Source organism: Dendropsophus ebraccatus, chromosome 7, assembly GCF_027789765.1.
Source record: "Dendropsophus ebraccatus isolate aDenEbr1 chromosome 7, aDenEbr1.pat, whole genome shotgun sequence".
Taxonomy (NCBI): Eukaryota; Metazoa; Chordata; class Amphibia; order Anura; family Hylidae; genus Dendropsophus; species Dendropsophus ebraccatus.
This window is the reverse complement of record NC_091460.1, coordinates 25,982,374-25,998,916: the sequence shown is the minus strand read 5'-3', so window position 1 is coordinate 25,998,916 and position 16,543 is coordinate 25,982,374. Positions and strand designations below refer to the sequence as shown.

The following is a 16,543-nucleotide window of genomic DNA, read 5'->3' as shown; positions in this document are numbered from 1 at the left end:
TGTAAGTGTAGGTAAAGTAGGGGGGAGAGATTGAGAGTATTTAGAGGATAGAACTATCAGATAATGACTCTGTTGAACATGTTTAGCTCAAGTAGTAGTAACCCTAAAGTCCTGTGTGATAACTATTAGGTTTGAGAAAGGCCCCCCTTGAATTGGTGGCCGAAACGCGTTGTATCCACAATAAACCTTTTATACGGATTAAACCACCTAATAGTGTGGTTTACTGAGCATCTGCGTCCGTACGAAGCCAGGACCCTATGGTCCAGAAGCCCGCTGTGGCCCGCTTTCAAAACTATTAGGTTTGGTTTTAGAAAGTTCTTAATAAACCTCCTAATAGGTTTGGTTCTAGAAAGTTCCATCGCATTTCAGTGCCCTAGTGTGTAGTAACCATAAAATATTGTACCCATTTCGTCAACTGAAACCTACAAGCTTATTGTATTAGTTCTAAACAAAAAGTAAAAGGAAACAATTCGCTGTCTCCACCTTTTCCTCCATCTGTTGATAGATATTACATAAAACACAAAGGACTTGTATATATCAAATTCTATATTAACTCTAGGACTGATGAGAAGTATATATGTTGGGTCGTATGCACTGGGTACTAGGTTCAGGCTATCCAGGTGAAGGGTGGCTGTCTACTCAGTTAAAGAATGAGCTTCAGTGTAAAGCATGGAGGAGGGAACGATCAGAGGATTGAGCTTCTGTTAAGACCAGATGTAGAGTCCAGATTAGTGTAGACCGCCAGTAGACAATGCAGTCCACTCCAGTTAGAGTCATTGACCACAGTCAGCCCCAATGGAGTAAAAAAGCAGGATACACATATCAGGTAAGTAATACCTCTTACAAAATACTTAAGCATGTTACTGAATATCCACTTTAATACGTCAGTTCTAGTAAATAACATATTGTGCAATGGTTAATAACATACAACCGCCCAAACATTGCCGTTACTGAGGAGCCTCGGCCCACTCCAGGACCTCCACCATCTCATATATATGATAACAGGGAGACAAGTATTTGCTTAACAGTCCCTTTGTGAAGGTTCCTTTGTCTGGGAAACTCACAGAGAACACAGGCTAGATGGCAATGTACCAAAAATGCTGTAATGACTACGTAGAAACCTCTCTTCCAGGTCCATTAACTCTCACACAATATGTTCTCAGTATTAAGAGAGTCCACATTCTCCCTGTGACACCTAATCTAAGTCCTTTCCTCATCTTGGTCAAGTTTCCATGCTGTTTGCTTACTTATAAAACAGAACAACAGATTTGCAGTAAAACTTTTGTGTGCATTGGGGGAAGGGAAAGGAACGCATTACCCGGGAGAAGGGAACGGGAGGTGTACATGTCTCCGGCTGGAAGATCAGTGACAGAGTGGCTCAGTATTGGATCATGGTTGTGCCCAAGCTGATGAGTCTGTAGTACATACCGCGACCTTCACGTTGCTTATAGGTGTGGGACATTACAAGCTGCCGCTGACACCTGCTCGCTTCCCAGCTCACCTGGGCTACGGACTGCTCACAGCTGTTATTGTGGTCGCTGTCCTGCTGTTCTGACCCGAGAAGATCCCTTTGTACTACAGCAAGATGAAGGAAGACCAGAACAGGAATGAGAGTATAGAGAGCCTGGAGTCAACAGATGAAGGTAAGACCCCCAACCCATGGAGCATTGCTTGTTTGTACATTTGTGATGTCTGATGGATTGGTGGACCTCCAAACCCTATTAGTGGGCCTGGCTTCTAAATAAGTTGCAAGGTCTCAAAAAGAAAGTGGACTCTTCTATTGGTGGAAAATTACACATGTCTAGAATTAACATAACTGGACTATTAATTGACAGGTTTAGGTAGAGTCGTCCATGGTTGACAGTCACGTCAGCTCTTTACGGTCATCCTTTGGGGAGAAGGGTCCACCATTGTAGATGATGGCTCCTGATCTAGGAAGAAACTGTATGGTGGCCTTCAATGTTGGATAACTGGACTCATGGGGGTTGTAAATGTAGGGAAACTTTGGGATCTGCTCATATTAGAAAGATTTTGTTATATGTAAACCCTTTGGGACTAATGGTCCTTTTACACGGGACAATTGATCGTTCGTTTTTGCACGATAACGGTCAAATTCAAACGATAATCGTACGTGTAAACGCAGCGAACGATCAAATGACGAGCAAAAAATCGTTAATTTTGATCTTTCAACATGTTCACAAATCATCGTTCGCAAAAAATTCGCAGATTGTTCAGTGTAAACATTCTTTCAACGATTTCCCCTATGTGTGAGATCGCATAGCGAATTTTCCGTACGATGTATCGTTCCGTCTAAACGCTGATCGTTATAAAAAAAACATTGTTCATTCAAAATCGTTAATCGTGCGATCGGGCGAATTATCGCACCGTGTAAAAGTACCATTAGGGCCCTATTCCACCGGACGATTATCGTTCGCATAATCGTTAACAATTAACGATCTCAAACGACCGCTATTGCGAAAGACCTTAAAACGTTCACTCATTTCCATGGAACGATAATCGTTACTTATGATCGCAATTGCGATCGTTTTTTCTTTGCTATTTATTTGCTATTGCGTTCGTATCTATTGGGAACGACCGAACCATGTCTTATTCAATGCGAATGATTTGCGAACGTTTTGCGAACGAGCAACGATAAAAATAGGTCCAGGTCTTATAAAGCGATCAACGATTTCTCGTTCGGTCATTAATTGTTAACTGCATTTCAACCGAACGATTATCGTTTAGATTCGAACGATTTAACGATAATCTGAACAATAATCGTCTGGTGGAATAGGGCCCTTAATTTGGTCCTTAAAGGAACATCACAAAATAACCTTCCGTTTCAGGTAATCTTGTCTGCACCTGAGTATGAAGTTGGTGGTGCCTCTCCCTCCCCACCCAATCATACAAAGTTCCGCCTCCTATGGAAATATCTCATGTTATTTGGGTTGTCTGGTTACTATAGGAAATGTAGTGAGCTAGGATAGTGATATCATCCATTGTTATACTGAATCACACTGCTCTTGGCCTGTCAGTAGCTTTCTTCCTGCTGATACTTAGGGGGTGATTGCTCTTCATGCGGCTCATGCCACTCTATTGTTAGGGAGCCCAAACTGCAGTTTTTAAACAGCCTCCTCTTATTCTTCATAGTGGATGTTAGCTACATTGCCATTCCTACAGTTGTTCCCCCACAATTCACAACAATACACCACCAGTGGACAAGTGTGGCAGTCCTCTAAGGGGTCTGGGAAGATGGAGTTATGTTTGAGGACATATTGCTTATTATACAACTTTCCCAATAGCAGAAAACATGTCCCGCGCAGTGATAAGATCGGCAGCTCTCATTTTCCCCTGAACGTTTATAACACTTGGAAGCGCTTGTCTAAACATTGTCAGAGAATTTCCTTCCCCTGAGCCGTGTTGTGCTCCTCATCATGTGGTTATCACGTAGCACCGGCCACAGCGCTGTCAGCCAGCAGTCATTCTCATGGTGGCTCTGAGCCGCTCTGCATCAGTTCACACTGGAAACTGTAACTGAGACAGCAGTTCATCAAACCGACTATTGTGTATTGTAAACCAAGCTATATATCCTGCTGAGGGTTTCATTATCATCATCATCATCATCATCATCATCATCATCATCATCATCTCACTTCTCTCCTCCGCCAGGCTAATTTGTGGTTTCACATACTGGATCTGATTATCTATGAGCTATCTATCTATCTATCTATCTATCTATCTATCTATCTATCTAATGTATCTATCAATCTATCTATCTTCTATCTATCTATCTATCTATCTATCTCCTATCTATCTATCTATCTATCTATCTATCTATCTATCTATATATCTCCTATATATCGATCTATCTATCTATCTATCTATCTATCTCCTATCTATCTATCTATCTAATGTATCTATCAATCTATCTATCTATCTCCTATCTATCTATCTATCTATCTATCTATCTATCTATCTATCTATCTATCTCCTATCTATCTATCTATCTATCTATCTATCTATCTATCTCCTATCTGTCTTCTATCTATCTCCTATCTATCTATCTATCTATCTATCTATCTATCTATCTATCTATCTCCTATCTATCTATCTATCTATCTATCTATCTATCTATCTATCTATCTCCTATCTATCTATCTATCTATCTATCTATCTATCTATCTATCTCCTATCTGTCTTCTATCTATCTCCTATCTATCTATCTATCTATCTATCTATCTATCTATCTATCTATCTCCTATCTATCTATCTATCTATCTATCTATCTCCTATCTATCTATCTATCTATCTATCTATCTATCTATCTATCTATCTCCTATCTATCTATCTATCTATCTATCTAACTCCTATCTATCTATCTATCTATCTATCTCCTATCTATCTATCTATCTATCTCCTATCTATCTATCTATCTCCTATCTATCTCTTATCTATCTATCTATCTATCTATCTATCTCCTATCTATCTATCTATCTATCTATCTATCTATCTCCTATCTATCTATCTATCTATCTATCTATCTATCTATCTATCTCCTATCTATCTATCTATCTATCTATCTATCTATCTATCTATCTCCTATCTATCTATCTATCTATCTATCTATCTATCTATCTCCTATCTATCTATCTATCTATCTATCTATCTATCTCCTATCTATCTATCTATCTATCTATCTATCTATCTATCTATCTCCTATCTCCTATCTATCTATCTATCTATCTATCTATCTATCTATCTATCTCCTATCTATCTATCTATCTATCTATCTATCTATCTATCTATCTATCTATCTCCTCTATCTATCTCCTATCTATCTATCTATCTATCTATCTATCTATCTATCTATCTATCTATCTATCTCCTATCTATCTATCTATCTATCTATCTATCTATCTATCTATCTATCTATCTCCTATCTATCTATCTATCTATCTATCTATCTATCTATCTATCTCCTATCTATCTATCTCCTATCTATCTATCTATCTATCTATCTATCTATCTATCTATCTATCTATCTATCTCCTATCTATCTATCTATCTATCTATCTATCTATCTATCTATCTGTCGGTTCTATGTTTTTCTCCTTCTCGTTTTTGTCTCTTACTCACTTATACCTACTTCTGCTAAGAAAGAGAAGCCAGTGGAGTAAAGTGATGTAATGGTTCACATGCCACCATACTGTGGGGTTGATCCTGGTGTCATTAGTATTGTGGGCATTAGACATCCATATAGCTATAAGTTAATGTCTGACAGGCGGTCACATGAAGCTTATATCTCAGGTCATCAAAGTCTGCCATTCTTTTTAAGTTTTCTCTGGTCGGCTTAATCGGGATGTGGCGGTCATGTGCTATTCTAGGACAAGACATTTCCTCGGCAATGTTAATTAAGTAATAAATTAGCCTGAAGCTTATCTGATTATCCCACATGACGTAGGAAATGATAAATTGATTCCACCGTGCAATTGCATCACATACTGTACACCAGTCAGAGAGTTGTTCACTGTACTCTAGCCCCTGCAGTCTAGGGGGTTGCAAATAATTATATACAATCATGACCGAAAGTGTTGGCATCCCTGAAATTTTTCCAGAAAATTAAGTATTTCTCCCAGAAAATTATTGCAATTACACATGTTTTGTTATACACAAGTTTTTTTCCTTTGTTTGTATTGGAACAACACAAAAAAACAGAGGGAAAAAAAGGCAAGTTTGACATAATTTCACACAAAACTCCAAAAATGGGCCAGACAAAATTATTTGCCCTCTCAACTTAATATTTGGTTGCACACTCTTTGGAAGTAATAACTAAAATCAGTCGCTTCCTATAACCATCAGGAGCTTCTTACACCTCTCAGCTGGAATTTTGGACCACTCTTCTTCTGCAAACTGCTCCAAGTCTCTCATATTTGAAGGGTGCCTTCTCCCAACAGCAATTTTAGGATCTCTCAATGGGATTTAAATCCAGACTCACTGCTGCCACTTTAGAACTATCCAGAGTTTTGTTTTCATCCATTTCTGGGGGCTTTTTGAAGTATGTTTGGGGTCATTGTCCTTCTACAAGCCCCATGACGTAGGATGCAAACCCAGCTTTCTGACACCGGGCCCTACATTGCCACCTAAACTCCTTTGGTAGTCTTCAAATTTCATGATGCCTTGCACACAGTCAAGGCCCCCAGTTCCAGAGGCAGCGAAACAACCCCAAAACATCTTTGAACCTCCACCATATGTGACTGTAGGTACTGTGTTCTTTTCTTTGTAGGCCTCATTCCCTCCACCATATGTGACTGTAGGTACTGTGTTCTTTTCTTTGTAGGCCTCATTCCCTCCACCATATGTGACTGTAGGTACTATGTTCTTTTCTTTGTAGGCCTCATTACCTCCACCATATGTGACTGTAGGTACTATATTCTTTTCTTTGTAGGCCTCATTCCCTCCACCATATGGGACTGTAGGTACTATGTTCTTTTCTTTGTAGGCCTCATTCCCTCCACCATATGTGACTGTAGGTACTATGTTCTTTTCTTTGTAGGCCTCATTCCCTCCACCATATGGGACTGTAGGTACTGTGTTCTTTTCTTTGTAGGCCTCATTACCTCCACCATATGTGACTTTAGATCCTGTGTTCTTTTCTTTGTAGGCCTCATTCCCTCCACCATATGGGACTGTAGGTACTATGTTCTTTTCTTTGTAGGCCTCATTCCCTCCACCATATGGGACTGTAGGTACTATATTCTTTTCTTTGTAGGCCTCATTCCCTCCACCATATGTGACTGTAGATCCTGTGTTCTTTTCTTTGTAGGCCTCATTCCCTCCACCATATGTGACTATAGATCCTGTGTTCTTTTCTTTGTAGGCCTCATTCCCTCCACCATATGGGACTGTAGATACTATGTTCTTTTCTTTGTAGGCCTCATTCCCTCCACCATATGGGACTGTAGGTACTATGTTCTTTTCTTTGTAGGCCTCATTCCCTCCACCATATGGGACTGTAGGTACTATATTCTTTTCTTTGTAGGCCTCATTCCCTCCACCATATGTGACTGTAGATCCTGTGTTCTTTTCTTTGTAGGCCTCATTCCCTCCACCATATGTGACTATAGATCCTGTGTTCTTTTCTTTGTAGGCCTCATTCCCTCCACCATATGTGACTGTAGATACTGTGTTCTTTTCTTTGTAGGCCTCATTCCATTTTTGGTAAACAATAGAATGATGTGATTTACCAAAAAGCTCTATCTTGGTCTCATCTGTCCACAGGATGTTTTCCTAGAAGGATTTTGGCTTACTTACATACATTTTGGCAAACTGCAGGCTAGCTTTTTTATGTCTCTGTGTCAGTAAGTCGGGTCCTCCTGGGTCTCCTGCCATAGCGTTTCATTTCATTTAAATGTCGAAGGATAGTTGGAGCTGACACTGATGCACCCTGCGCCTGCAGGACAGCTTAACTTTCTTTGAAACTTGATTGGGGCTGCTTATCTACCATCCGGACTATCCTGCGTTGCAGCTTTTTATAAATTTTTCTCCTCCGTCCACGTCCAGGGAGATTAGCTACAGTGCCATGGGTTGTAAACGTCTTGATTATGTTGCGCACTGTGGGCAAAGGAACATCTGGATCTCTGGAGATGGACTTGAAACCTTGAGATTGTCGATATTTTTCCACTATTTTGGTTCTCAGACAGTTCTCTTCTCCTCTTTCTGTTCTCCACACAATGCAAAGATTGAGTCAACTTCTCTCCTTTTTATCTGGTTTCAGGTATGATTTTTAAATTGCCCACACCTGTTACTTATCACAGGTGAGTATGACTGAGCATCACATGCTTGAAACAAAGTTATTTACCCTCAATTTTGAAAATGTGCCAATAATTTGGTCAGGACCATTTTTGGAGTTTTGTGTGAAATTTTGCCAAACTTGACTTTTTTCCTCAGTTTTTTTTTGGGTTGTTCCAATACACACAAAGGAAATAAACATGTGCATAACAAGACATGTGTAATTGCAATAATTTTATGGGAGGAATATTTCTTTTTTTTGAAAAAATTCAGGGGTGCCAACTGACTATACTGGCGATGACTATATATATAGATATATGCAAAAGTCTGTTTGTTGGTCAGCTCACCTGCTGTGGTATAGCCGTCGGTGCACGGTAAGACCCGGAGCCAGGGTCACAGCATACCAGAGAAAAAAGTCCAGCACCAGGTCAGCATATACCATTAAAATTCCATACTTTATTAGAAAATCTTCACATAGGACAGTAATAAAAGTTTACGCGTTTCAGCGCTTCTCGCGCCTTGTTCACAACTGAAGCATGATACATACAAGCTCATATTGCTATATAAAGGGTAGTGCTGTGCATCACATGACTAACCCCCAATTAAGAACCATATAACACATGTTAAAAACTTCACAGGCTTGGAAAGCAAGTTAACCCTTAAGGAGTAAGTTCAAAGTAGAAAGTGAATATAACCAATTTTTCTCATACATCATATAGGTTATTGAAAGCATGGCTAGAAAGTTGCTTACATTAAATATAATATATAGAGCACCAGACAATATATTTATAGACCTTAATATGTCAGGATCAAATCATGTCTAGAATTTAGACCTTCTGGGACTCTCGTTCCTAGTCTAAATATCCAGAAGGATTCTCTATTTAATAGTTTACGTCTCAGAGAACCTCCTCTTTTTGGTGGACAGATTTTCTCAATGCCCATAACTTTTAGGGACTGTACCTTTCCAGCATGGGTTTCCCTGAAATGTCTGGTTAGGGATGACACATTCACCACCTCATTGCGCACATCTGATATGTGTTTCCTAATTCTCATTTTGAGGCTGGTGGATGTACACCCCACATACTGTACATTGCAGAGTGTGCAGGTAGCAACATAAACTACATGGGTTGTATTGCAGTTTATGTAACTTTGGATTTTATATGTATTATTATTAAAACATGATGTTACTTCTTTGGAAATCGCAACATGTGAACATGTTATACATCGCTGATGTCCGCACTTATATGACCCCTTCACATCTAGCCAGGTTTGTTCCTTGGGTTTCTCTCTAACATAAAGTGAGGGGGATAGAGTCATTCCTATGGTGGGGGCTCTGCGAGACACTACTTTGACTCCTCCTTTCGTCATCACCTGCAGTTTGTCATCTTGCCACAACAGTGGTAAATATTTTTTTATTATTTTGCTTATTTTAGAAAATTGTTTACTGTAGGTGGTGACGAAGACTACCTGTTTATTGTCCGATCTGTCCTTAGATTTCTTTTTCCTATTAGACAATTCCTCACTCAGCAGATCTTCTCTACTCACTAATGCTGCCCTCTCTATTGCTGAATCCAAAATTTCTTGCGGAAATTTCCTTTCCTTAAATCTGTCTTTTAGTTTTTCCAACTCCAATTCATATGTATCTTGCTTGCTGCAGTTTCTTTTGAGCCTTAGACACTCCCCATAGGGCATATTCTGGATGACGTGTGGTGGGTGACACGATGTAGCCATTAATATAGAGTTACCTGCACAATCCTTTCTGTATGGCATAATCTGTACACAATTATTGTTCGTGTCAGCCACCAAACGTACATCCAGGAAGGATACTTCATTACCTCCAAAACATGTTGTAAATTTCAGACCATATTCATTGTTATTTATATACTCAGCAAATAGCTTGAAGGAATCCTCCGAATCCTTCCACACCAAGACCAAGTCATCTATATAACGACCGATCCACTGAATATGCTTCAGAAATTTGTTGTTTGCTGAGAATATGTATTTTTCCTCTAAGCATGACATCACAATATTTGCTAGGGGTGTTGAGAATTTGGCTCCCATACTCACTCCTTGGATCTGTAAATAATATTCTTCATTGAACACAAAATAATTGTGGCTTAAAAGAAAATCTGTAGCCATAATGATAAATTCAATTTCTGGATCTGAGTATGAGCCACATTTTTTTTTTTTTATATATATATATCTATATATATATATATATATATATATATATATATATATATATATATATAGATATAATGGTAATTTAATAGGAATGTGAATATAACCCAAGAAAGTCACATCAATGACAGATCTCATTGCCATCCTCATCAATGACCAACCTTAATTGTATAGTGCTCATCCAGTTGCCTATTTAGGCCCAGAATTCATTTCATGTCAATTCTTTGAGCGGAGAGGAGAGGAAGCGGAGGTGCGTGAGCTCTCCCATTGATACAATGCAGGACACTGAGCGCTGCGGGATTCTGCCATTTTTTCTCAGTGTGAACGGGGCCTAAAAGGGTATAATGCTTTTCATTTTTCCAGAAAGAGGTTCTGCCCAAGTTGGGGGGGGGGAACATGTTATGGAACAGACAGGTGACACCAGAATATAGATAACAGTGGCACATACAATAGTTCTTGCTCACAATTCAGTGTCCCCCTCCCCATAGAATGACCTCTATAAAGGTCACTGAGCATTCCCAGAAATATTTGTCCTGTCTATTGTGTTCTATGATCCATGTGGCGTGCTACAAAACATTTTTCTAAATGCTGTTAAAATAGCTCAGCCAAGATGGCAAGCCCATAATAATGAACAAAAAAAGAGAAAATCTGAAATTAGAAGCAGATTAGAAAAAAGAAAATTTTTCAGTACCTGGCTGTGATCATTGCAAAAACTAATGCTGCGTTTACACGAAACGATAATTGGGCCGATCGTACGATTAACGATGTCGGAGTAACGATTTTTTTTCATAACGATCAGTGTTTAGACGGTACGATAGACGGGGATAGCGATCGGAGCGGTGGGGGTGGCGATCGGGGCGGCGATCGGAGCGGCGGGGGTGGCGATCGAGCCGTCACAGGGGGCTGCGGGCGGGGGTCCAGGCTGCTGGCGGCTGGACTTTCGCGACGACTGTTTACACGGAACGATCTGCAAATCTTTTGCAAACGACGATTTTAGAACATGTTATAAAATCAAAATGACCGATTTCTTGTTCGTAGTTTCATCGTTCACTGCGTTTACATGTACGATTATTGTTCGAATTCGATCGTTATAGTGCGAATTCGCACGACAATCGTTCCGTGTAAACGTAGCATAAGACATACAACATACAACTTTAAATCTGAGAAATAGTTTATTTCTAAATTGATTTCAATGAACAACATAAAGACATTTGAATCAGGACCATAATTACCCAAATGAGATGGAATGGGGCGGATGTGGGACCCATTGCGGTCCCTTTCACTGCTCTCATGCTGTAGATTTTTTTCATTGAAGTACAGTTGAAGTCATGTGGCATCATAAAGACTTATCTATTGGTTTTATAAGATTACACATAAATCTACTGCATAAATGAAATGGCTATTCAAGCCCTGTTACATCTGTATATATTTCAGGAAACCATAAAACCATTGGGTTTATGAAGCATAAGCAAATAGATTGAAGATTTCATAATGCAGAGCAGTAATTCACTTGCAGAATAAATGTTAATTTCCTTGTTAGATAAACACCATAAAATATAGATAGGCAGCAGCGCAGTGCGGTGTAAAGTGCAGGGAACTCCAGATTAATTAGTATCTGGTGAAAGAAAAAGGAATGGCTAGAATAGTACAAATGAGTGATGGGGCTCAGTCTGTCACCTCCAATAACACATCTTCACTGATATAGGGAACTGGAGATTTCCAAAGCTTTGTGTGCTGCAACATTTTAGGTCTCATGTTTCCATAAACATTTCCATATAAATTATTAGGAAATGTGGACAGCATAAGCAGGAGTATTCTACAAGAATATGTATGTTGCAGTGAAATGATAGAATCCAGGGATTTGATCAAATCCTGGGAAATAATGAAATGAACACGCCGTTCCATCATTTCCCTAGGGATTTGATCAAATGCCTGACCCCTTTCAAGGAATCACCCAGCTCTATGTTTGGTGGCGGAGGCGGACGGGGGAGCAGAGCGGCACACCTCCCAGAAGGCATATGGCCACAGGGTGGATGGGACCGGAGGCAGACAGGGAGCAAAGAGGCACACCTCCCAGCAGGCGTATAGCGGCGGGGCGGACGGGAAGCAGAGCGGACAGGCTGGGGGAGCAGGAGGCGTGTAGCAGGGGAAATGAGTGGAACGGGGAGCAGAGAGGCGGACAAGGCGGATGAGGAGCAGAGCGGACAGGCTGGGGGAAGCAAAGTTCATTCAATCATTTCCCTGATTGAATATAACTACTATAATACTGCTCCTATGTACAAGAATATAACTACTATAATACTGCCCCCTATATACAGGAATATAACTACTATAATACTGCTCCTATATACAAGAATATAACTACTATAATACTGCTCCTATATACAAGAATATAACTACTATAATACTGCCTTCTATATACAAGAATATAACTACTATAATACTGCTCCTATATACAAGAATATAACTACTATAATGCTGCCTTCTATATACAAGAATATAACTACTATAATGCGGTTCAGGGAAGAAACAGAGTGCTGCACCTCACACCTATGGCTGATACTAGTGCCCCTAGGCTAAAATAAAAAACACATCAGAATTTTGTGTATGAATTGATCAAGCCATACTGCCCCATGTACCTCGTGCCGGTATCTGATACACATGGGTCCCTACACTAAGTCCACACCGTGCCAGTCAGTGGCCACCAACCCCGCAGGCGTGCACAGTCAGGGAACGGGGGCCATGGGACGGCCCTGCGACCCCCATGCCACGCTTTGCGGGGTTGGCGGTCGCTGACCGACACGGTGTGGAGTTAGCGTAGGGACCCGTGTGGACCAGAGGACCTGCGCGGTGGTACACGGGGCAATATGGCTTGATCAATTCATATACAGACACTCTGGTGTTGATTTTTAATATAGGCCTAGCGGCATTAGTATCAGCCATAGATGGGATGTGCAGCGGTTCCATTCTCTCCAGTTCGTATAACTACTATAATACTGCTCCTATATACAAGAATATAACTACTATAATACTGCGCCTATATACAAGAATATAACTACTATAATACTGCTCCTATATACAAGACTATAACTACTATAATACTGCTAGTGTATACAAGAATATAACTACTATAATACTGCTCCTATATACAAGAATATAACTACTATAATACTGCCTCCTATATACAAGAATATAACTACTATAATACTGCTCCTATGTACAAGAATATAACTACTATAATACTGCCCTCTATATACAAGAATATAACTACTAAAATACTGCCTCCTATATACAAGAATATAACTACTATAATACTGCCTCCTATATACAGGAATATAACTACTATAATACTGCTCCTATATACAAGAATATAACTACTATAATACTGCTCCTATATACAAGAATATAACTACTATAATACTGCTCCTATATACAAGAATATAACTACTATAATATTGCGCCTATATACAAGAATATAACTACTATAATACTGCTCCTATATACAAGAATATAACTACTATAATACTGCTCCTATATACAAGAATATAACTACTATAATACTGCGCCTATATACAAGAATATAACTACTATAATACAGCTCCCTATATACAAGAATATAACTACTATAATACTGCCTCCTATATACAAGAATATAACTGCTATAATACTGCTATTATATACATGAATAGTGAGTGAATGTTTTGGCAAGTTCTCTCTATTGATTATTGGAATATGATGTATTGAGTACATTACAATAATGTCCCATGTATAGATCAGTGATATGCTGGCCGCACTGATGAAGCGCATTGTCCCCAGTCACTTCCTCTGCACGGCTCTGCTACATTTACAGTAAGTGGTGTTGTGCCTTATCTGCGGTCAGCTGGATCCACACTTATCGGGCACTAGCGCTTGCTCAGTGATGTCATTGTATTTGCTTTATTGTAACAGCAGATAACACATTGATTAGATGGAAGCTCTGACAGCTCTCTCGCTCATATCATGGAGCACTTCATAAGACTCAGCGCCTGTGCATGGATAACTGCTACATACAACTGCACTTTCCTATGAGGGAATGTATTGTTGGTAGTATCTAAAGTCATAGTCACACTCTTTTTACATTTCTTCCACTGTTTTCAAAAGGAATTGTGTAATGCTTGATTTCACCTGCGGGGGTGCTGCAGGATAACTGAACTTGATGATGAGTGGATTACCCCTAATCTCTGAGTGATCCCAGCACTTGGATACCCTTATCATTAGAATTCTTTTCTAATAAAAGTATATGGTCCAAAGCAGGCCATTCCTTTAAAGGGGTACTCCGTACCACAAGCGCTGTGTCTGAGGAAGAGGGCAGCACAGCTTGGATTTGCCTCTGCAGCTGACTCACAGCATAGAATGGCAGTGCTCAAATGCAGCCGTGCTGTGACATCATGCTTCCAGCGGCAGCGCAACTCAGGGAGTTATGGTGCGTTTACACGTAACGATAATTGGTTTGGTACGGTTTACGATGTCGGAGTAACAATTTTTTTTTCAGAACGATCAGCGTTTATACGGTACGATACATCGTACGGAAAATTCGTTTTGCGATCGCTTAAGCCTATCTCACACATTGGTTAAATCGGCGAATGACTGTTTACACGGAACGATCTGCAAATTTTTTGCGAACGACAAACGACGATTTGATAACATGTTGAAAGATCAAAATGAACGATTTCTCGTTCGTCGTTTGATTGTTCGCTGCGTTTACACGTACGATTATCATTCGAATTCGATCGTTATCGTGCAAATTCGCATGATAATCGTTACGTGTAAACGCACCTTAAGCCAGCTTGGAGTACCCCTTTAAGTCCCTATTAATTTTGAGACAACTTTCTGAACTTTTTGGGTTCGTCAACTTTCTCCAAACCCGAACGCTTAGCATTTAACTCCTGGAGGCTGGAGAAGTTGGATGCCACCCTGGGTGCTGCCATAAAGCACGGATACAGCCTATGGTTGTATCCATGTTTTTCAGGACACTCTCGGGTGACATCCAACTTCTACACCTGCCAGAAGTCAAATGCAGAACCTGAACAGTTCAGAAAGGTCTTTCAACATTAGTCCTTATGGTATTATTTAAAAAAAGAAAAAAAAAAAGAATTCAGAACATTTTGTTGCCAACCTTATTTTCACTACTAAAGGGATTTTCTCAGGTCTATGTGACGCTCAGAGCTGCAGACATGGACAGAGAGAGGGAGAGATGTCACAAATGATACAGGTCATAGATCATAGCTATTTGTAAAGTTATAAAATCATGTTTGCTTTATAAGCTCATGTATCAAAGAGACCGGGCTAAGCTGCAGCATTCATGCCTCCTCCCTCCCCCACAACTTCCTAACCTGTATGTCTCAGGTCAGCACATTCCTTTCCTGAAATACTTTGTGCTGCTGTGGATACTGCTCCTTCCATTATGTATGAGCACCTACTTAAGTCCATCACCCTCCTTTGTTTTAACCAGTGCTTAGTGAGTATTGGTAAACTACTTTAGATGTATTAAGCAGTCTCTATGCTAACAAAAATCCAATCCTCTGGGGTTTACTCACTTCTTACAGAGCATTAAGAGAGGGAATCATTACATCAACGTGTATCCGTGTGATTTACGGTATAATCTGGGCTGACACGCTGCATTAGGGAGCCAGGAGTGTCAGCCCTTTAACAAAATGACCTCATATGATCCATAAAGGGAAAATACATTGTCCATTAGGACATTAGGACATCTCCTGACCAATCCACTATAGGTATGGTTGAATTATAACATGGGCAAAAGGCCCTGAGGCCTCCACCTTTAGGGTCCTCTTGTGGTGCCACTGGAATCACCACTGAATGCCACTTCTGAAACGGACTTGTCTCTACACTGACAGCCAATCACTGGCGGTGGCATTATCCTGTCTAAGTCATTAACTAAGAAAGCGGACTGTCACTCCCAAAACAAGTCTGTCTCAGACGTGGTGGCTGGAGCATTTGGTGGGGGGCTTAAAGACACCACAGGAGGGGTCGTGACATAAGAATAGGCTCTTTATATTGTTCTATATAAGTGCAGTAATATATATTTATATATAATATATATATATATATATATATATATATATATATATATATATATCATTTTTATTTTTTTACAACTAATTTTTTTTCTTTCCTGTGGGAAAATTTTACCAAAATTTTGCACCAAAATGTACCAATTTTGTCTTGGCTTATAGCATCCCTAGGTAATGAGGGGGTTAATGATACCATCACTTGTGGTCTAGGTAATGAGGGGGTTAAAGATACCATCACTGGTGGTCTAGGGTAGTGAAGAGAGTGTCACGGCCGCGGCGGCGTCCCGTGTTCTGGGCCGCCGCCGCGACCTCCTCCTGCCCCATGCAGCCGCCGGGGTCCTTGTGCAGGGACCCGGCGCTGCTGCTAGTTCGGCCCCTGGGGGCGCCTCACCTCTCCTCCACTCCTGTCTCCGTCTGTGCCGGCCGGCGCGCGCGTCCCCGCCTCCTAGGGCGTGCGCGCGCCGGCTGTCTCAGATTTAAAGGGTCAGTCCGCCCTTAATTGG

At 40.3% G+C, this 16,543-nt stretch overlaps 1 protein-coding gene across 1 annotated transcript in view; it reads right to left on the bottom strand.

Annotated features, from left to right (window-relative positions):
- The window catches only part of LOC138796690 (kyphoscoliosis peptidase-like), a 117,555-nt gene that overhangs the window by 65,431 nt on the left and 35,581 nt on the right, over positions 1-16,543 (bottom strand). The window lies entirely within an intron of this gene.